The sequence below is a fragment of the Giraffa tippelskirchi genome, chromosome 4, assembly GCF_054371585.1.
Source record: "Giraffa tippelskirchi isolate mGirTip1 chromosome 4, T2T-mGirTip1v1.2.pri, whole genome shotgun sequence".
Lineage (NCBI taxonomy): Eukaryota > Metazoa > Chordata > Mammalia > Artiodactyla > Giraffidae > Giraffa > Giraffa tippelskirchi.
The window spans coordinates 12376897-12398954 of record NC_137278.1 but is presented as its reverse complement, the minus strand read 5'-3'; the positions used below and the strand labels follow the sequence as shown (position 1 = coordinate 12398954).

The 22058-nt window shown below is 40.8% G+C and overlaps 1 protein-coding gene across 41 annotated transcripts in view; it reads right to left on the bottom strand.

Moving 5' to 3' along the window:
- STRBP (spermatid perinuclear RNA binding protein) overlaps positions 1-21313 on the bottom strand; it is a 143670-nt gene extending 122357 nt beyond the window's left edge. For 21 of the 41 annotated variants that reach the window (XR_014081850.1, XR_014081851.1, XM_081588696.1 and 18 more), the window contains exon 1: positions 21168-21313. The gene's annotated coding sequence lies outside the window, so the exon portion shown is untranslated. Of the gene's footprint in view, positions 1-17294; positions 17380-17987; positions 18116-21167 lie in introns of all 41 variants that reach the window. The other 20 variants (XM_081588697.1, XM_081588703.1, XM_081588719.1 and 17 more) reach the window with 2 other exon arrangements.
- Positions 21314-22058: the final 745 nt, after the last annotated feature.

Here is a 22058-nt window from a genome sequence, read left to right as displayed (position 1 = left end):
TGCATGTAAAAAATCAGCAGTGACAGCATCACAAACACAAAAAAAGATTTAAAACTAATTGTCATGTAGGAACACAAAACACATCCAAACAAACCCACATACCACATAATTCAATACATCCGGGTAGCAGTGGCTAAGAAATGGAACAGCAAGGAGACTGCAAGGATTTGGCAGACTGATTTAGAGAGATTCACATCTCCTTTGCCTTTAATTTTGCCTGTTACATTACCCAAATAGTTTTTGGTTTTAGGTTTGTCTGGAGTTTGGGGCAAGGGGGGATGATTCCATTGTATAAACTATTAATTTAAAACAGATTCTCAGTCCAGGTAAATTAAATAAAACACACAAGAATGCTATAAAAAAATTCGACAGCTGTATGTTGCTTAAAACATTCAAGTGATAAGGTCATTTTTAAATATGTGTAATCTTTTTACAAGTTCAGAAGAACCACAAATTATGGAGCTACAAACCACTAGCTATTCAAAAGAAAATTGTAGCTTATAAAATACTGGCTGACTGCCAGTACAAATGAATTTTTTTTCCCTCAAACCAGCTTTGTAAGCCACAATACTCTTTCAAAAGTGACTAAAACCATATTATCCAATCAAAGAGTAATGTATTAGACAGTAAAGGTAAGTTAATTCTTGGCCTAAAACAAACTGTCAAGTCCACAAATTGTTCACCATCATAGTAAAATGCCACCTTAGAAAATTTCAATTCATTACTATTTTACCATAATTTAATCAAGTAACTAAGTAAAAATTACAATAAAAAATAAATTTGGAATCCAAATACCAATCAACACCTTTAAAAGCAGAAGAATAACCACCATCCAACCCCTGTTTAAAATAGTCATCCTCTGAAAAATTGCAAAATCCCCACTACAACCCAAAAGTACTTGCTTAAAACTCACTGACCAAACAGAAACATAAAAGAAAACACTTTGGAGACAGACAAGGGTTCAAATCCCAGCTATACAACTTCTTAGCTATTAAGTCAATTAACCATTCCAGGCCTCACTTTTCCCATTTATAAAATGGAAACACCATTGCTCACCTCACAGTGAAACTGTTTGAAAGATCTAAAGATAGATCTAAAGATGTAAAAATACTAGAAACCATACAATTCTACAAAAATAAGGTAACAATGTGAGAATAAAAATATATATTGCAATTTAATTTTGCAAGCCTAGATTAATTTCTCTATATAAATTCTCCAGTCTAGCTTAACTGACATAACGACTATCTGAATTGAATAAGTATTGCACTTTTCCCTCATAAAGACAATGGCCTCCTCTCTCCCTCACCTACTTAAAACTTATTCTACCCAACACTGTACATGTCACACTTGTTACAGAGAACACTGCATTAGTTATCTTTTCATGAGATTATATATCTAACATCTCTCGCTAGACTACAAACTACTGAAGAAAAGGAACCCATCTTCATAATGTACATCTTTTGCTGTGTTTAGTCACCGAGTCCTGTCTGAATCTTTTGCAATTCCATGGACTGAAGCACACCAAGCTCCTCTGTCTGTGGAATTTCCTAGGCAAGGATGCTGGAGTGGGTTGACATTTCCTTCACCAGGGAATCTTCTCGACCCAGGGATGGAACCCACGTCTCCCACATTGGCAGGAGGATTCTTCACCACTGAGCCACCAGGGAAGCCCAATGCATATGTTTAGTAGTACCTTAAACACAAAGTGTTACCTATAAAAAGCACTTAAATATTCAATGACCAATTCACTGCACTTCAAAATTAGCCCACTTTTTATTTCAAGGAATTTATTAGATAGTTATGAAACAGTATGAAAAGGCAAAAGGATAAGACACTGAAAGATGAACTCCCCAGGTCAGTAGGTGCCCAATATGCTAATGGAGATCAGTGGAGAAATAACTCCAGAAAGAATGATGGGATGGAGCCAAAGCAAAAACGATACCCAACTGTGGATGTAACTGGTGATAGACGCAAAGTCCGATGCTGTAAAGAGCAATATTGCATAGGAACCTGGAATGTTAGGTCCATGAATCAAGGCAAAGTGGAAGCGGTCAAACAGGAGATGGCAAGAGTGAACGTTGACATTCTAGGAATCAGCGAACGAATATGGACTGGAATGGGTGAATTTAACTCAAATGACCATTATATCTACTACTGTGGGCAAGAATCCCTTAGAAGAAATGGAGTAGCCATCATGGTCAACAAAAGAGTCCGAAATGCAGTACTTGGATGCAATCTCAAAAACGACAGAATGATCTCTGTTCGTTTCCAAGGCAAACCATTCAATATCACGGTAATCCAAGTCTATGCCCCGACCAGTAACGCCGAAGAAGCTGAAGTTGAACGGTTCTATGAAGACCTACAAGACCTTCTAGAACTAACACCCAAAAAAGATGTCCTTTTCATTATAGGGGACTGGAATGCAAAAGTAGGAAGTCAGGAAACACCTGGCGTAACAGGCAAGTTTGGCCTTGGAGTACAGAATGAAGCAGGGCAAAGGCTAATAGAGTTTTGCCACGAGAACGCACTGGTAATAGCAAACACCTTATTCCAACAACACAAGAGAAGACTCTATACGTGGACATCACCAGATGGTCAACACCGAAATCAGACTGATTATATTCTTTGCAGCCAAAGATGGAGAAGCTCTATACAGTCAGCCAAAACAAGACCGGGAGCAGACTGTGGCTCAGATCATGAACTGCTTATTGCCAAATTCAGACTTAAATTTAAGAAAGCAGGGAAAACCACTAGACCATTCAGGTATGACCTAGATCAGATCCCTTATGAGTATACAGTAGAAGTGACAAATAGATTTAAGGGACTAGACCTGATAGACAGAGTGCCTGATGAACTTCGGACAGAGGTTCGTGACATTGTACAGGAGACAGGGATCAAGAAAATCCCCATGGAAAAGAAATGCAAAAAAGCAAAATGGCTGGGGCTGAGGCCTTACAGATAGCTGGGGAGAGCAGAGAAGCGAAAAGCAAAGGAGAAAAGGAAAGATATTCCCATCTGAATGCAGAGTTCCAAAGAATAGCAAGGAGAGATAAGAAAGCCTTCCTCAGCGATCAGTGCAAAGAAATAGAGAAAAACAACAGATTGGGAAAGACTAGAGACCTCTTCAAGAAAATTAGAGATACCAAAGGAACATTTCATGCAAAGATAGGCTCGATAAAGGACAGAAATGGTATGGACCTAACAGAAGCAGAAGATATTAAGAAGAGGTGGCAAGAATACACAGAGGAACTGTACAAAAAAGATCTTCACGACCCAGATAATCACAACGGTGTGATCACTCACCTAGAGCCAGACATCCTGGAATGTGAAGTCAAGTAGGCCTTAGAAAGCATCACTACGAACAAAGCTAGTGGAGGTGATGGAATTCCAGTTGAGCTCTTTCAAATCCTCAAAGGTGATGCTGTGAAAGTGCTGCACTCAATATGCCAGCAAATTTGGAAAACTCAGCAGTGGCCACAGGACTGGAAAAGGTCAGTTTTCGTTCCAATCCCAAAGAAAGGCAATGCCAAAGAATGCTCAAACTACCACACAATTGCACTCGTCTCACATGCTAGTAAAGTAATGCTCAAAATTCTCCAAGCCAGGCTTCAGCAATAGGTGAACCGTGAACTTCCAGATGTTCAAGCTGGTTTTAGAAAAGGCAGAGGAACCAGAGATCAAATTGCCAATATCCGCTGGATCATCGAAAAAGCAAGAGAGTTCCAGAAAAACATCTATTTCTGCTTTATTGACTATGCCAAAGCCTTTGACTGTGTGGATCACAATAAACTGTGGAAAATTCTGAAAGAGATGGGAATACCAGACCATCTCACCTGTCTCTTGAGAAACCTGTATGCAGGTCAGGAAGCAACAGTTAGAACTGGACATGGAACAACAGACTGGTTCCAAATAGGAAAAGGAGTACATCAAGGCTGTATATTGTCACCCTGCTTATTTAACTTATATGCACAGTACATCATGAGAAACGCTGGGCTGGAAGAAACACAAGCTGGAATCAAGATTGCCGGGAGAAATATCAATAACCTCAGATATGCGGATGACACCACCCTTATGGCAGAAAGTGAAGAAGAACTAAAGAGCCTCTTGATGAAGGTGAAGGAGGAGAGTGAGAAAGTTGGCTTAAAGCTCAACGTTCAGAAAACTAAGATCATGGCATCTGGTCCCATCACTCCATGGGAAATAGATGGGGAAACAGTGGAAACAGTGTCAGACTTTATTTTTTTGGGCTCCAGAATCACTGCTGATGGTGACTGCAGCCATGAAATTAAAAGATGCTTACTCCTTGGAAGGAAGGTTATGGCCAACCTAGATAGCATATTTAAAAGCAGAGACATTACTTTGCCAACAAAAGTCCGTCTAGTCAAGGCTATGGTTTTTCCAGTGGTCATGTATGGATGTGAGAGTTGGACGGTGAAGAAAAGCTGAGTGCCGTAGAATTGATGCTTTTGAACTGTGGTGTTGGAGAAGACTCTTGAGAGTCCCTTGGACTGCAAGGAGATCCAGTCAATCCATCCTAAAAGAGATCAATCCTGGGTGTTCATTGGAAGGTCTGATGTTGAAGCTGAAGCTCCAATACTTTGGCCACCTCATGCGAAGGGTTGACTCATTGGAAAAGACCCTAATGCTGGGTAGGGTTGGGGGCGGGAGGAGAAGGGGACGACAGAGGATGAGATGGTTGGATGGCATCACCGACTCGATGAACATGGGTTTGGGTAGACTCCGGGAGTTGGTGATGGACAGAGAGGCCTGGCGTGCTGCAATTCATGGGGTCGCAGAGAGTCGGACACGACTGAGCGACTGAACTGAACTGAACTGAATTAGATAGTTTCCGAGACTGAGACTTACACAACAATCCACTGCATTTTAATTTCGGGATTACCCATTATTAAGTTGCAATCTGCTTATCTGGTCACTACCTTTACTTTATCGATTTGTCTAACGCCACAGTTTCTCTAACTGTGATCCAGGGACCTCTGGAGGTCTTTAAGACACTTTCAAGGGTCTAAAAGGCCAAAAGTATTTTCACAGTAGTACTAAGGCATTACATGCCATTTTAACTCTCATTTAAACTCATAAGTGTAGAGTTTTCCAGAGGCTACAAAATGTATGGAGATATTATAAAATGAAATATATCATGTTCGGAAGGTCAACATAATTTAGCGAACCAACATTTTCCAAATGACCAACGTACGATGTTACAGAATCACGTATGGATAAAGATCCATTCAAAATGCAACAGATCAATAAATTTTAATGTGACAAATATAAAGAACTCACTGATCTGGTTTCATATTCCTTTAAGACACTACCATTTGTCAAGTTCTAGTATAGTATTAAAGAATACACAAAGTTATCAGAAAAGGCTATTAAAATACACCTCCCTTCTTTCAAATTCAAACCTGTGTGAAGCCAAATTCAACTAGAACAACATACCACAACAGATTAAACGCAGAAGAAGCACCTATCAGAATGCAGCTCTCTTCTATTAAGCTATACATTAATGAGATTTGCAAAAATGTAAAGCAACGCTACTCTTACTAAATTATTTTGTGTTTGGAAAATAGTTATTTTTCAATAAAAATACATCACTTACAGGAAGTGGGGAAAATGGGCAGATGTTGGTCAAAGGGTACAAAGTGGTAGTTATGTAGGATGAATATGTCAATCTAGTGTCAAGCATGATGACTATAGCTAATAATACTGTACTGGATACTAGAAATTTGCTGAGACAGCAGATTTCAGGTGACTGCACCACCAGGAAAAAAGGTAACTACACCAAAGATGGATATAGTAATTAGCTCAACTAGGATAATCATTTCACTAGATATATGTTTATCAAAATATCATGCTGGGTACCTTAAATATATGCAATTTTTATTTTTAAAAAAAGTCACCAAACAACATTTGTAGTACGAGAGAGAATTTATAACTGCACAGAAATAGTTCTAGAAGAATACATGCTAAACTCTTGACCACAGGCGTTGGAGTGTGTATATGACAGGAATGAAATAATTTCATTTTTTATTTTGATTCTATATTACTTTAATTTGCATGTATTACTTTTGTAACTTGAAACAAAAAATTCAAAACCTAAAACTTAAAACATTTACTTACACATGTATAATTTAACATTTCTTATTTTAAATGAATAATTATATACATTTTATCAGGTACAATTTCTAATAATATAAATTTCAAGAGATAAAACTCTCATAAACAAGAGATCCTTGGGGTCCTCAATAATTTTTAAGTGTATAAAGGAATCTTGAATTCAGAAGTCTGAGAAGTGCAAGCCTAACTAAACGTAGGTGGATTCTGGTGTTCCCCATTGTATTCCCATTTTCCTTGGGAAATACCAAACATTTCCCAGGAAGGAGCAACGTCAACACTGTACAACTTGGAGCAGCTCTGGAGTACAAGATGAGTTTTGCTCTCATTTTGCAGTAAGCAGCCCTCTTACAACAACTACTAGATTTTTCAGTGAAAGGATTTGGCAAAAACATTAACCATTCTCATTGATTCCCATTTCATAAAGAATAATCACTTAACCATATGACCTGTTTTACGTAATCAAGAAAAACAGTACAACATAACACAGCCTTTGAGTCCATAGCCTATACCAGACACTGTGCCTTACTTACATTACCTCATAATCCTCATGGTCCCACAAAGTGTAACAGGGCAGGAAAGAGATTCAGATGCTCTTGACAAAGGTCATACTGTTAATAAATGGTGGAATCAGGAGACAAAATCAGGACTGAGCAATTTCAAAGTCCAGGGCTCTCTCCACTCTACCAGGTTAGCCCTCAACACTAGACTGGAAATCAGACCTGTCACCTGCTCTCTGTGTCCTGAAGCAACTCACAACTTCTCTCAGCCAGTTTTCTCATCTACAAGATAAGCTAGGTGATCTCCAAAGTCCCCTCCATAGCTAATACTCTTGGATTATAATTCATTACAACTTCAAGCCTACAGTTTAAGAGTAAAAAGCCTTTTGTACACTTTTCTGAACACAAGAGAAGCGAAACAAGTAATGGGGAAGTAATGAGTAAAATTAATAGACCAGGATATAGATTTTCATGCTTTAATATTAACAATCATCATAAAATATACTATAAACACTAAGTAGGCACTTGGTACTTCTTTCACTCCAGGCAACCGGTACTTTCTTGTTTGACATAAGCTTGGGCATTCAGCCAGCAGACATCTCTGAAGGTGGTAAGAACCTGTTAGCATGCAACACATGAACACCTCACCGAAGAACAGCTATGAGGAGCAAATGGCTCATCATTAGCTTGTACAGGGAGCACCTTCTAATCTGTGAGGTAAATTATACAATAATCAATGGAGACATTTGCCAAGCATTTCTGAGAAAAGGAGGGCAAGCTGCAGCAAGTAGTGAAAACTGACACATGGAACTTCAAAAAAAAAAAAAAAAACCCAAGAAAGAATGTATTGATTTCAGAACTGTGCACTTTACTATGAGGCTGTGCTGTATTTGCATTGCACTGATATCTGTCTAGGCTACCAAAAAGACTTCTTTCTACAACAACTACAATCTGAACACAGTTTAATGTGTGCCAGACACTGTGCTGAGCCGTTTAGAGACATCACTCTTTAATCCTACTTGGTAGAGTTATGAGGTATTATATTATTTTTAAAGGTGAGAGAATGTCTTAGAGCTAATAAGTAGCAGGGAAAGGATTTGAAATCTGACCGACTCCAAAGCCTGTACTCTTTATGATATGTTTTTACTGGTTCCAGAGTGAAAAAACTCATCCTGGTCAAAGGAGAAAAATGATGTGTAATATCTGAACCAAGTTATTATATAAGGGCATTTTTAAATTTTTAAATAAAAAGTTTTTAAGAGCTTGGAATCCATTTATTTAAGTACCTACTGTTTAGATATTAGCAAAAGTCACAGGGTCACTGTTGAAAATCTATACTTCCTTGGATAACTATCAATACACTTAAACTCAGGACATTTGAGATGGCTGCTGTTGTTTCAGCTTATATTTTTATGTTCACATAACCAAAAAAAAAAAAAGATTCTTTTGTCCAAAATAGCCAGGAAGCTATCTTTTACATCCTTTTCACTCAAAACACAGCATACCAAAACAAATTACTCCAGTGCCTATTACTCAGGAGAAAAGAAGTCATGTCATTCAAAACACAGTAAAAAGTGACAAGGTTTATGAGGTGACTTACTAGCCTCTTTGAGGGGAATAACTGAAAATTGGCCTACTAAAGTTTTTTCAAATTAAAAAAAATATATAATTAGGGTTTTTTTCAACAGGGGCAAAAGTGTAATTATAAAATCCTTCAACACACACAATTTGAGTTATTCTTTGGAAGTGAACCACCGCTTTTAAAAAGTATCTAAAATGGAAAAGTCAATCAAGTTCCAATACTCTTATGACTAATCATTACTCAAGCAAATCAATTTACAATTTTAAAAAGAAAGTAACAATTCACATACAAAAAATGAGAAGGCAAAAAAGAAATATAGAATTTCTAAGAATACACCTCAGTAGCTACACTGCAATCTCTTCTAATTGTATATATATTTCCATTAAAGGGTTCCAAAGGTTATTTTCCTATTTTGCTTTTCCCGTATGGAATACAGGTATCAACTGGTCAGGAGAAAGTGGTTATTACTGCAGACACTACCAAGACCAGTGAACTCAACTACTCCCTTTCTCTTATACACCTTCCTGCTAAAACAGTTCTGGCCCACCCCCAAACAAGACGATCCCTTCTGTTTGATGCTGTTAGCCAACTTTTGGAAACAAACCGACATGGATTCAAAAAACAAGTTCACAATTTACCAGTTAAGTAATGCCAGACTTACTGAACAAAGCCTTAGTTTTCTTATCTGAAACAGCAATCTTTCTGAAAGGCTAGTGTAAATGTATAATGTGTATCGGCTATTAGTGTTGTTAATCATAATGTGACTGACACTTTCTTTGTAATGCTGTTGTTGTTGTAAATACAATATGTCCACTACTAAATAATATAAAAAAAGTTCTCTCTTTCTGGCAAATCAGAGATGGGTGACCTCTAATACAAACCTGCTATTGCTGACCTGTTCAAAGTAAAGATTTTTATTTTAATTGTTTAAAAATTTTTATTTTAATCGCTCACATTTTTTTCAAACTGCTTAATGGGTCAGGGGTTTCACTTTGGAATGACAGAAATGTTTTGAACTAGTTAGGGTGAATGTTTGCTCAACATGTGAATAAACTATATGCCACCAAATTGTTCACTTTAAAATGATTAACCTAAAAACAATAACTGTCAAAGGAGACAAGGGGAAAAAACCCTAATTGTTCTTATTGAACGTCATTAGATGCCTGCAATGTGACAAGTTAAACTAAGTTTATTCCAAGTTTTCTGGTCTACATTTCTAACATGGCAGCTTGACATGGTGGAAGGAGTCCACACCTGGAGATCAAGAAACCTATTTCTCATCCAAACTCTGCCACCAGTGAGGTGTGTGATTTTGAACAAGTGCCTTAAACACATCTGTCAAAGAACAAAGCAAGACTAAAAAGATTCTTACAAGTTCCTCATAAGATTAAGATGTTACACTTTATATTCTTGGCAAACAAATTAAGTGAAAATTGCCTAAGGTTAAAAAAATTATAATATATGCTACATCTGCTAAATTAACTACCATATGTACAATATAAGCACCTCCTTTGGACTGAAAAATGTACGTTATCCTAAACAGGAAAACTTTCTCATTTCAGGGTAATTGGGTCCTATAGACTCCTATTCACTGGAAAGTAAGAAAAGACTCTATAAAGACAGTGCCAAAACCATATTCACTGACATTATGATCTAAGCACAAAGGAGAGATGACTAATGTGGTAAACTCAAGTTCACCATTCCAAACCAAGCTGGTGAACTTAAAAGTTCTTAACTAACAAACTCAATGATGCCTTTTTATTCAACTATTTAAAAATGCACCAACTATAAAATTATAAATATCATGCATCATTAGACAGTCTATAAATAAAAACTGTATACCTTAATCAACATTATTTTGCAAATAATTCTTTTTTCCTATAAATAACCTTGGGGTTAAAAACTCCTCCTGCTACAAGGCTCATGAAAATGATATAAATCTAAAAAGACCTTATTCTGTTCTTGAATTTGCCTGGAACAGAAGCTAAATCCTCTTGTTCTCTTCTGGTATTTTGTTAAGTGTAGGTTGTTAAAGAATTGTTTTGGCAACTAACACCTTAACCATCATTAATTAGCATAGAAGGTTTGTCTCCCTCTCCTACGCCTTCAAGTCCTAAGGGAAAAGAAAAAAAGAGGTATGGCCTGATCCTGCAAACCTTTTCACTCAAAGTAATCTCAACAAAGTGATCAAGGTAATAAGTTGGGAACGGTGTTGTTTTCACTGCTAAGATATCCACAGCCAATGAATCAGCAGTAAAGGGACATTTCAAAGGGTAACATTTAAGTTGTTTCAAGCTGCTAAAGTGCTTTACAACTTAGAGAAGCTTATCTAACAAACTTAGTGAAACAAGTGGAGCCACTCACAAATCAAAAGAAAAGTTTGGATGACTTGAAGTTTCCCAAATCAATTATCAAGATTCAGACCTCAGGAACACTTTCAGCAACTGAATCACTTCTCTGTCATTAATTGTATCACAATGAAGGCACAAAGCCACAGATGCACATCCTTTCTAAAGATTCCTGATTTTCTATCGGAACAATAATCACCTATGATGTCACCACCACACTTGCAAACTGAATATCAAAACTAAACTAAAAGTGTCCCCTGATTCCATCTCTCCTGGGTTCCCAACTTCTCTTCAGGGCACCCCAGCCTGACCTGTCAACTACAATTGAAACCTTGCAGGCTTGGAGCTCAGCCCTCACATCCAGCTACCAAGCTCCATCAGTTTCAAGGCATCCTTTTTATACCCATTTGCACTACCTTTATCACATTTTTCCTCAAACTGTTATAATGGCATCGTTAACCACTATATGTGTTCCAGCCCCTCTTTTCACATAAAGTTGTCAAATTCATAAAGAAAGCTCTAATAATGTCATCCCCCCACTCTTGCTCAAATCAAAACCTTTCATTGAAGCCTCACTGTCGACAATAAAGTTTGAATTCCTCATTCTTACACTCAAGACCTCTATCAGTGACTCCAATATTCCACTCCAAACTTTCACTCCACCAATTCCTTTCATATTCCTCTATCTTTAACTAATTGAACCACTCTGTTCTTTTCCACAGAAATCATTCTTATTTTGCCAGTGCAGTCCCCTCTATATGGAATTCTCTCCCTCTTTATCTCATAATCTAATCCCAATTTTTACCTGTGACTCAGCACAGGTACCACATACCACGTCTTCTCTGAAGTCTCTCCCTTACTCCCCTTAGCAGAAATAATTTCTTGCTCTTTTAAATTCCTCAGCCATTTTATCTTTTAAGTACTTACTTTAAAAAATTTATAGATATCTCAAAATCATACCATCACCTCCCCTCATAGACTAAATTTTTGAAGGTCAGGGTCAATGTTTTATCTTTGTATCCCCCAATGCAACTAGTACATAACAAGGACTCAAAATTATAATGAATACATAATAAAGTCTATTAGCGGTCTCAAGAAAAGATATTCAAGAAGAAAACAGAAAGACATCATAAAAACTTAAAGGTACACAGTATCCATGGGAAAAACCAAAACCCCAACTACAGCATCCTTTCCCAAGTGACAGACTATAACTAATAAAAGAATAGTTCACTGAACAAATACTCAAGTGCCTACTTAGTGCTAGGCACTATTCTAGATGCTTTAGAATCTACAGAACACAAAAACATTAATCCTTGCTTTTATGGAGCTTATGTATACTAATGAAGGGGAAAAGGCAATAAACAAAATAAGCAAGCAAAATATACCATAAGTTAAATGGTTTAAGTGGTATGGAGAAAAAGAAGGTGGGAAAGAGAGGACAGGGATGGCCAGAAACAGACGAACTGCCATTTCAACAGAGTGGTTAAGAGAAGGTGTCTGGTTTCCTAGGTGGCACAGCGGTAAAGAATCTGCCTGCCAATACAGGAGACACAAGAGACAATCCCTGAGTTGGGAAGATCCCCTGGAGTAGAAAATGGCAACCCACTCCAGGATTCTTGCCTGGAAAATTCCATGGACAGAGGAGCCTGGCGGGCTACAGCCCTGGGCGTTGCAGAGTCGCACGCGCACACGCACACGCACACACACGTACACACACACTAAGGCCTCACTGGCAAGGGGAGATAGGCACAAAGACCTGAAAAAGATGGAGCCACCCATATATCTGAGACACAGCATTCTAGGCAGGGCAAATAGCAAAAACAAAGGACCGGAGACAGGAATGTGCCTCTCATGTGAGAGGAACAAGAAGGCGATTGTGGCAAGAATGGAGTAAACAAAAGGAAAAGTTCAAATGTCAGAGAGGAAAGAAGGGATCCAATCACTTACAGCCTTAATAGAACCTGGTCTTTTACTTTGAGAAAAGATATGGAATCCCTGAGGGTTCTGACCAGAAGGAGACAAAAATGACTTAGCTTCTTGAAAAAATCATTCTTGCTAGAGTATTGCAAACAGACTCTAAGAGGGCAAGAGTAAAAAGGGCCGCTGTAGTAATTCAGAGGAGTTGATGTAGACTTAAAACCAGCAGGGCTGATGAAAAGTGCTCAGAGTCTGGATATACTTTGAAGAAAGGACTGGTAAGATTTCCTGGTGGGTCAGATGTGTGTGAGAGGAAGAGAAGCAAGGATGACTTCAAGTTTCGGCCTGAGAAACTACAAAGATGGAGGAAGCTGCTATTTACTAAAATAAAATGTGGAAGACCACGAAAGAGGCAGAGGAAATAGGGAGTTTGGTTAAGACAAGTTCAGTATGAGATGCCAACGAAATATCTAAGTGGAAGTGTCAAAGTAGGCAGTAACCTTGAGTTTCAGATAAAAATTTGGAACTTAATGGCACATATATCATATTTAAAGCCATGAGGTTGAAAGAGATCACCAAGAGAATGAGAATAAAGAGCAGAGATCCCATGGGACACTCCAATATTAAAAGGTAGGAGTGATAAGAAAGAACCAACAAAGGAGACACAGAAGAAGCCAAGGAGGCAGGAGGAAAACCAGCCGAGTGTGGTGTCCTAGAAACCAGAGCATAAAGCATTTCAAGGAAGGAGGCATCTACTGCACCCAGTGTTGCTAACAGGTCAAGTAAGAATTAAACGTGGTGGTTTTGACAACAGCAGTGATGGGAGTTGAAAGTTTCACTGCTACAGGTTCAGGAGAGGACAGGAAAACTGAAGATGAGCAGAAACAACCTTTTCAAGAAGGTGAAAAATTGAGATGTAGTTAGAAGAGACAGTGTGGTCAAGAAAAGGTCATTTTAGAAAAATAATAAATGAAATAATAGCATATATATGCTGACTGGAATGAGCCAGTAGACAGAATAATGTTGCTACAGGAAGGAAGGAAGAATGGATATGATTTCAACTGTTACAGAATTTCACCAGAAGAGTCAGATAGCTCGATGAAGAGAAATTTTACTAGGTTAGTGGGCAGTAATTCCAGAGTACTGTTAGCCCTTGTGATACACGAGAAGGGAGGAGGGCACCCCTTAATTCTAATTCACATGCCACAGGAGGCTCAGAAGAGAGGTTGGGCCATTTACTGAGAATCTTCATGTTAAGCATTTTATATGTTATTTCATTTAAGTTCAAAATAACTTCATAAACTATTATCTTTATGTTACAGATAAGGAACCAGAAGCTCAGCGAGAGCTAGTAATTTGATTAACACAAAGCTGGCGAGTGGAAGAGCTATGTTTCAAATTCAGCTCCTTCTGAGTATTAGATAAGGAATTATTGTTAATTTAGAGGGTTAAAATAGTTTGTGAGGTTCTTTTTAAGGTTCTGATCTGTTAGAAATACACACTGAAGTATTTATGGACAAAAGCATATAATGTCTAAGATTTGCTGTAAATACTCCAGCAAAAACCATGACAAATAGTAACTGTGAATGAGGGACAGATGAAACAAGAGCAGCATCTTGCTGCTAATTGTTGAAGTTAGCTGATGGGTACATGGACATTCACTGTACTGTTCCTTTTTATGTACCTCTGAAAATGCCATGATAAAAGATAAAAATCCAGGACCTCTCAGTCAAACTGCTCATTACTTCAAAGCCTGTCCTTAATTTCTGCTCAATCCTTCCTTCAAAAAAAAAAAAAAAAAGTCATATGCTTCAGAGCTTACAATTTTTTATCTTCTTTAATCCTCACTATAACTCTGTAAATTAGGGGTTTTATTCCAATTTTATACATGAGTAAAGAGATCTACGACTAGTAAACAGCAGGAGCAGATCCCTGGGCCAAGTCTTTTTGTGTCAAAAACATTCTTCTACTACCTGATACAGCAATCGAGATTGCACAGGGTCATCTCTGTGCCCACCTGTAAGAAGAGTCCACCCAAGTCTAGCCTTTTCCCTAAGATTCACTGCTACTGCATCATCCTAGGACCCTGCGTTTCCTAAGAAGGACAAGCATTACTCCAAGTAGACCTTAAAAAGACACTAAAAGAGGCAGGTTTCAAATTTGCCCAACCATCAACCTTCCCTATCAGGAATTTGATATGCAGCTTCATAAAGAGTGCTCTGAAAGTCTATCTCTGCTCTAGGGTCAACTCTTGGTTCCTCCATTTCTTTAAATGTAATACTCTGCTGTTCACTTACTCAGCTATCACAGGGACCAAAGTCCAGGTATGTGAACCCTGAGCTCTAAAAATAAACGACACTACTAAACAATAATGCTGACCAATTTCAAAAGCCTATTTTGTATAATTCCACATTTACCCCAAAGCTAGCTTATCAGAAAGCATCGTGGTTAATACTAATTTTTAAGATACTATCTTTTAAAAAGCCTCATCACTAGTATGTGTATCTATTCTTCCATGCAAACCTTGGCATTATAAGCTTATTTACAGCTCACATCAAAAACAACCAAAAATATGCATACCTACGGTGCCAAATGCTTATTCTCCCCAGCTGACTGCCAAAACTACAACACCTTTCCCCTCCAGTTCAATAGCTTTGCTAACTAAACCTGAGCTATCCAGGGTTAAGAGCTATCCAGTATCCCATGGTTCCATTAGGTTAAAATGTAGATTGCCTAAGCTCTACAGAAGCCTAATCACTGCATAATTAGATGCAATGTTTGAGATTTACCTGGAATTATAAACATCTTAAGAATGAACTGCCTTCATCTTAACTTTCAGAAACAAAACACTTCATCAGATCACCACTACCCAGTTGCCTTAAAATATACTGACTTTCAGGTAGGCTGACTGAACATAGGTAACCACAGTTATAGACTCCATTTCCATGTTTAGGGCCAGTCCATCTAGGGAAGGAGCTGTTCTTTACTGAACACAGTAGTATTGAGCCCCACTAAGAAATCTCAGGTCTGGCACAAAACATGCCTTTAAGCCTAAAGTCAACACATGTTTGCTGACTTAAATGGACAAAACAGGTAAGCAACACAAAAAATAAATAAAAATCTAGACAGTCTTTAGGACAATTACTTTCTGCTTTATGTCCACAGTATTAACTGTTAAATTCAATTCATAAACAAAATGCTGATCTAACCAACTGGATATTGTGTTTCCCAGCACCTGGAAAACTGCAAAGAACAGGAAAATCTGCAGGTGCAGTAAGAAACTCCATCTTATCCATGACCCAGAAATGCCTTAGAATTTATCACACAACCTGTTAACAGAATTCTCACTTTTCAAATGGAAATGAACCATGAAGTCACACAATGCAAAGCTGTGATTTTATTACTGATATAATCAACTGTACCCTTTCGAGTTGTGCTAAAGTTAACTAAAGAAAGCAGATGTTCTACATATGTTAGTTATGTCAGAAGTTAAGAGAATTTGAATATCAAATAACCAAAATTTAAGGCTGCTTCATTCACTCTGCAACACACATATCGTTGAGATAGACACCGTAATTCTCAAAAATGATACACTTATAAGGCAGAAAACCAACACAACACTGTAAAGCAACTTTCCAATTAAAAATAAACTTAAAGAAAAAAATGATACACCTAAAGGACCCTCAAGATAATAAATAAAAGGCATGAAAGTGACAAATCAGGTCCTTTGGTCACATTATTTGATGCATAACCTAAAAGTTAAAGAATTGCAAATCGTTCAGGCTCAAACCATTTAAGGATTCAGCTCACCATTAATCTGATCTCATTATTTTATTCCTTTCTATTTTAACTGACATATAAATTTAACATACATCTCTCAATAAAGTTTTCTAAAATTAGACTGAATTATGAAGCCTCTCATAATTACCTGTCAGAAACAGTTATTCTACAGCTGAATAAATTTTTAAAAACAAGCAATTTTCCAATAAAAGAACCCATGCAAAACAAATGAAAACAGAAGAGCAGTAAGACGGGTAACGGTGTCCAAAATGTTATAAAAGGTAGTAAACTACTAAGAATAGATCAGCTAGCATAGAAAGACTATTGTCAGGGCTTCACATATTACCAAGCTCAAGCAAATTAATGCTTAATAAAGCAACTTATTATTTACATTTTTGCAATGTCAATCAGGACCAAAATCTGGAGGCTTTTTACAGCTAATAAACCAAATAAAACATTTAAAAAGCATTTAAAAATTATTCCCCCACAAAGAGAGCATAACCTGTCAATGGGCTTAGTAATGTCAAATAGATATGGTAACTGTTTGCTAACTAAAACTTGAAAAAGGAAAGAGTATGCAATAAATCTGAAAAAGGAGGCTTAATGCCAGTAGAAGCAATAGCTCCATTTTTCTGTTCAAGTCATTCAGAATTAATCAATTTTCTACAAAAAACCATAGGGAAATGTATTACATGTATCATTTCTGATTTAGAAATTGAATTCTCTGAGACATAAAAAACATTCTGTCCCTGGAAATTCATACTTAGAACTCAGAATGTCTCTCACAAGTTTCTGCTCAGATTCAAGAACTCAAATCAGCACCAATACTTAGCTGCACAAATGAGCCAGGAAAAATCAGTAGACAGTAGAGCAAAGAATGAACAAACTTCAATTTGCAGATATCTCTAATATTCACAGAAGTTTCATCTCTATCCAAGTTTCTTACTACAAATTAACCCACCTAATACCAAATTATTATTTGACCAGGCTAAAACGAAATAAAGAGTCAAAGAAATAACAGCTATTACCCCTACTTACATAGTGCTAACCTTCCTGAAAGGTTTAAACTTGTTTTATATAAACCATCTCACTTCTCCTGGGAGGTAGATAAAGAGTCAGGTTTCTGGAGGAGAAACAAGCACAAAGGGATTAAGTATCTTGTCCAGCAAGTCACCAGTGAAAATAAAACCAGACCCAATTATTTAGCCTACAAAGCCTAAACAACCTGCTTGCCTTGGTTCATAAACTTAGGATAATATTTTAAAGTGCCTACAAATTATCCCAAACCTTAGAACTTCACGGAACAATACATATAATCAGAACACTAAACCAGAATTTAATTTTTGAACAAGAAAGTACTGCTTGCTCCAAATCAATTAAATGAACCAACACAATGGACTTAAAAAATACAAAGAGAAAACAACAGTCAAATGGGAAAGAATTTTCAAAGGTCACTCTATTCATCTTATATCCTACTGCTCAAATTCTCTGCCAGAAAGCCAAAAGGGTCAAACATGTTTATTATAATTACATTAAATACATGTATCAAATCTCAAAACACTGCTAAGAGTTTCAATAAAAGGCATTTATATTTTAAAAAACTTTGCCTTCCAAAAATAAAACCTTATAGCAATGACTTTAGAGCATTATTTTGCTGCCTTCATGATACAATTCAAATTTGGATTTAAAAAATGATTGGTTTCCGTTTATTTTTAAAATATTTATACTTACAGATAGAGATTACTTAAAATGTGGTATTCTGTTCAGCCTCATTATGTTTAGGCAAGATTCCCACTTCCACTCAAACTTATTTGAACTCACAATGGCTGCATTATTCAAACTAACAATTTAGATACTTCCTAAATGGACAAAAAGAAGAAAACTAATCAACCCAGAAAGCTTCCCAAGGTACCAAAGAGGACCTTTCATGTGAGATCATACTAGGTACCACATTAAACACTACGTGAAGCCCACAAAGCAATAATTGAAGTTACATCTGCAACATGATGAAATAATTATTTTTTTGCAAAATCTGACAAGACTGAACCTTCAACTGTCAAAAAGGAAATCGCTTTCCAAGATTCTAGAAAACACTGCTTACTGAGGTAGTCTCAAAGCAGTTTCCTTAATCCTTCCAAATCCCAAAGAATCTAACACAAGCCACAGAACACTGAATGAGACCTGCTGAAAAGTCTGTGTTCAAACACCTAAAGGTTATTTCATATGTCCACATAACCCCCAAAGTCTTTCCTCAATAAAGCTAACATCGCACTCCCCAACTCAAATTAAAATAACAGAAAATCCAAAAGCCTCTATTAACAAATTTTACTTCAACTATTTGGGAGACAACCGAGGATCTGTTATCTCCACCTTGAAAGAGTCATAAAGCTCCATTCCTGCCACTTTTAGAAGCTGGATGTATTTAATACATTACCTCTGTCTGCCTCTAGCATGGGACTGAGATATTACATCACTCAAATGCCTGAAAACTGCCCTATTACCCAGAAAGCACCAAGGTATCTGATACACCGCACCGATGTATCCTTTCCTCCCTCTGATACACAGCCCTCAAACATGCTGGGCCCTGCTCTCTTGCAGAATCTTCACAAAGAAACCTGCCCTGAACCTGCTGCAGTCCTGCTTCTATTCACTCCAGGTGCACTCCTCTTGACCCTCTATGGCTCCTCTATTTGCCCACTCATCAGGCCAATGCACTAGAATGATACTCCACCCACAGTTCCTCCAACTTGGGAGTGTGTACTCAGCTCTCCCTTATCCCATCCCCATTCACTGGGTTCTGGAACTAAAATCAAGGCTTCCTGATCTCTCTGATCCTAGAAGCATGAACTTTCATATATGATAAAGGGCTTAATGTCCTCCATTTTCCATTAACATCATTCCAGGATACACACACACACCCTCAAACACTCTCCAGTTCCTCTAAGGCAATAATTTAATCCTCTTCCTTTAGGTTTTTTTCCCCCCCAAATTCTACACTCCGCCCTTCCATATACTTTCACTGACCCAAAACATGGTGGCTCCTTTAGTCTCTCAAGATCCAAAGTTTTCCAGTCTTTCCTCACACTTCAGCACCCACTCCTTCCACACTCTTTCAAGCAACCAGTTTTCCTAATTCTCTCCAGCCTGAAGTCATTCCCTGCTCTAAACCTGGGCATCCTACTTCCCCCACCACCACCCCAAACCCAATACACAACCTACCCCTTTCTAGTCACAGACATGTCCACACACATACCCACTTTACCCTTTCCTTACCCCACTACTACTGGTACTAGGCATTTTTCTACATTCTCTACCCAAAAATATCCTATATTCCCCCTTTCCTTCCCTTTGTCCCCTCCTACCCACTTCTACCATAGCCCCCAAACCCATGCTTCTCTCCCTCCCACACTGTACACTGACCTGTATACTTCTTTGAACCTACCCCTACTGCACGCCTCTACTCATCTCCCTTCAACACGCACCACCCACCCCCCCTCTCTCCTTCTCCCCAACTTCCCTCTACAGGTCCTGCCGTAGAAACACTTCCATCTGTCCTCACACCTCACCTGCCACTCCAAGAACATTTCCCTCCCCTCACACACACCTCTAGCCCTCCACACTCCACTTCACTGGTCCCCTCCAAGGTCTCCCAAACCCTTAAGTCCCCTCTCTGGATACTCCCCACCTTCATTCATACTTCCTGGAGAACACCCTCCGTTTCACTCACTCTGATCTTTACTAAATGCCCCAGTACCTCCTCTCCGTCCCCAACACCCTTCACTACCATCCAGACTTCTCTCCCAAACCCCTCAAACTCAGGCCCTGCTCCAATCGCCCGCCCTCTTCCGCCCTCTACTCATCTCCCCTGAGCGCCTCACCACATCAGATACCTGCTTCTCCTCTCACATGCTCTTCTTCCCTGGCAGGGCCCATTTGTCCAGCCTCAGCACTCTCCTCTCTCCTTCCTGGACAGACCCTGTCCTCACACCCCTCGCCGGGTCTCCTGAAGCCTCTGGGCCTACCCTCCCGTTCCTCCTGCTTGAACACCCTCCATTTCCCTCCGCATCACTCCAGAGACCCCCCACCCCAGACACCCTCCTTCCACCCACCCCCCAACCTCTTTCCACGCTCACCCTGCCACACTGCCCCGCGCCGGACACCTTCTTCCACATTTCCCTTCACATTTTTGTCCACAGTCTTCCTGCTATCTGGCCCCACTCCATGCCCCTCACAAGCAGCCCCGGCCGGGACATCCGCCTCTTCCATGCCTCCCTCGATTCCTTCCAATCCCATCACACTCGCCTCTGCCCTCCCTAAGCCTCCTTCACACCCTCCCGAACCCCCACAGGCTGCCCCCACTCGCTCCGCTCCCCATGGGTCCCCCGAACCTGCCCGCAGGGCCTCACCCTCCAGTGGGCCAGATCCCTCCACCGTTCCTTCTCACCCAAATCTGCCCACACCCTCCAGCCGCCCCCCGCAGCCTCTCCCCGAGCCCCTGCCCCCAACGTCCTCCAACACCTGCCCAGGGCCCTTCACCCTCCATCCTACCCAGAGCCCCCAGCGCCGGGTCTCCTCACACAGCCCACGCCCTCTCCCCGCTCGGGGCCGGGACCCTACTCGCCCCCCCCACCCTCCACGAAGGTGAGGAAGATTGCCCGCTGCCCTTGCCCGAAGCGGCCAGGGCACCGCAACTGCGGCGGCGGCCACAATGCCGGAGCCAAGGGGGCCGGGATTGCTCCCTGCTCTCCGCCCCGGCCGCCGCTGCCGCCACCGCCGCCGCCGCTGCTAAGGACGCACAACAAACAATGCGGGGCCCGGGCCGGCACCGCCAACCGCCTCAACCGCCGCCTCAACCGCCGCCCGCCCGGGACGGCCCGCCGCGCAGGCGCCTGCCCCTCCGCCGCAGCCTACCCGCACCGCCGCGCTCTGCCCGCGCCCGGTCCCTGCTCCCGCTCCGCCGCCGCCGCCACCTCGTCAGCCTGCGTCTCCGGCTCCTCAGCCCAGCGGCGGCGGCTGCGGCGGCTGCTGCCCTGGTGGCGCTCGCGGCTCCGGTCTCCGCTTCGGCGGCGGCGGCGGTGGCGAGCACGTGACGCCGCCGAGGGCGCCCATTGGCCGGGCCAGGGGGCGGGCCCCGCGGCTGCTGGGGAACGGAAAGCCCGCCCCCTCACTCGTCGCGCGCCCCCTCCACGCGCGCTCTGCCGCACCTGAGAGCGCCGGCCAGCGCCCGCCGCCGCCGTGCCGCGCCGCCGCCTGCGCCAACTGCGCACCTGGGAGCGCGCAAGGAGCACACGTTGGTGGCGGCCGCATGCACCTGCGAGGAGACGCTTACGTAAACTGCGTCCCTGCCTCCCTCCCGGAGGCAGGCCCCCGCCTGCGGCAGCACCTGAGCCCTGCTGCGCTAGCGGCGTAAATGCTGCGGAGCGAGGACGAGCTGCGGAAGGGAGGCGAGCGAAATCCACGGAAACTTCGTGACTCCGAATCTGGGAGCGGCTCCCGGTCGCCGCTAGGGCGAGCCGGCCTCTCCCGCCCCGCGCCCCAGCGCACAGTACCCCAGACCCCAGCGGCTACGCAAATGGAGTAGGTGCCGTAACGCCTCCCCAGGTGGGGGAGGGGAAAGCTAGTGAGCTTTGACTAGTTAAAAGGTTGAAACCCAGCCTCCACCCCGCCAGCACCAACCAGCTGTGTGACCTTGACCAAATTACAGAACCACTCTGATCCTCAGTTAACTGGTCCGGGAAACTGGGACAATAATTCTGATTTAGGAGCTGTTGGAGGGATGGAAGAAAAAAAGAGAGAGAGAGA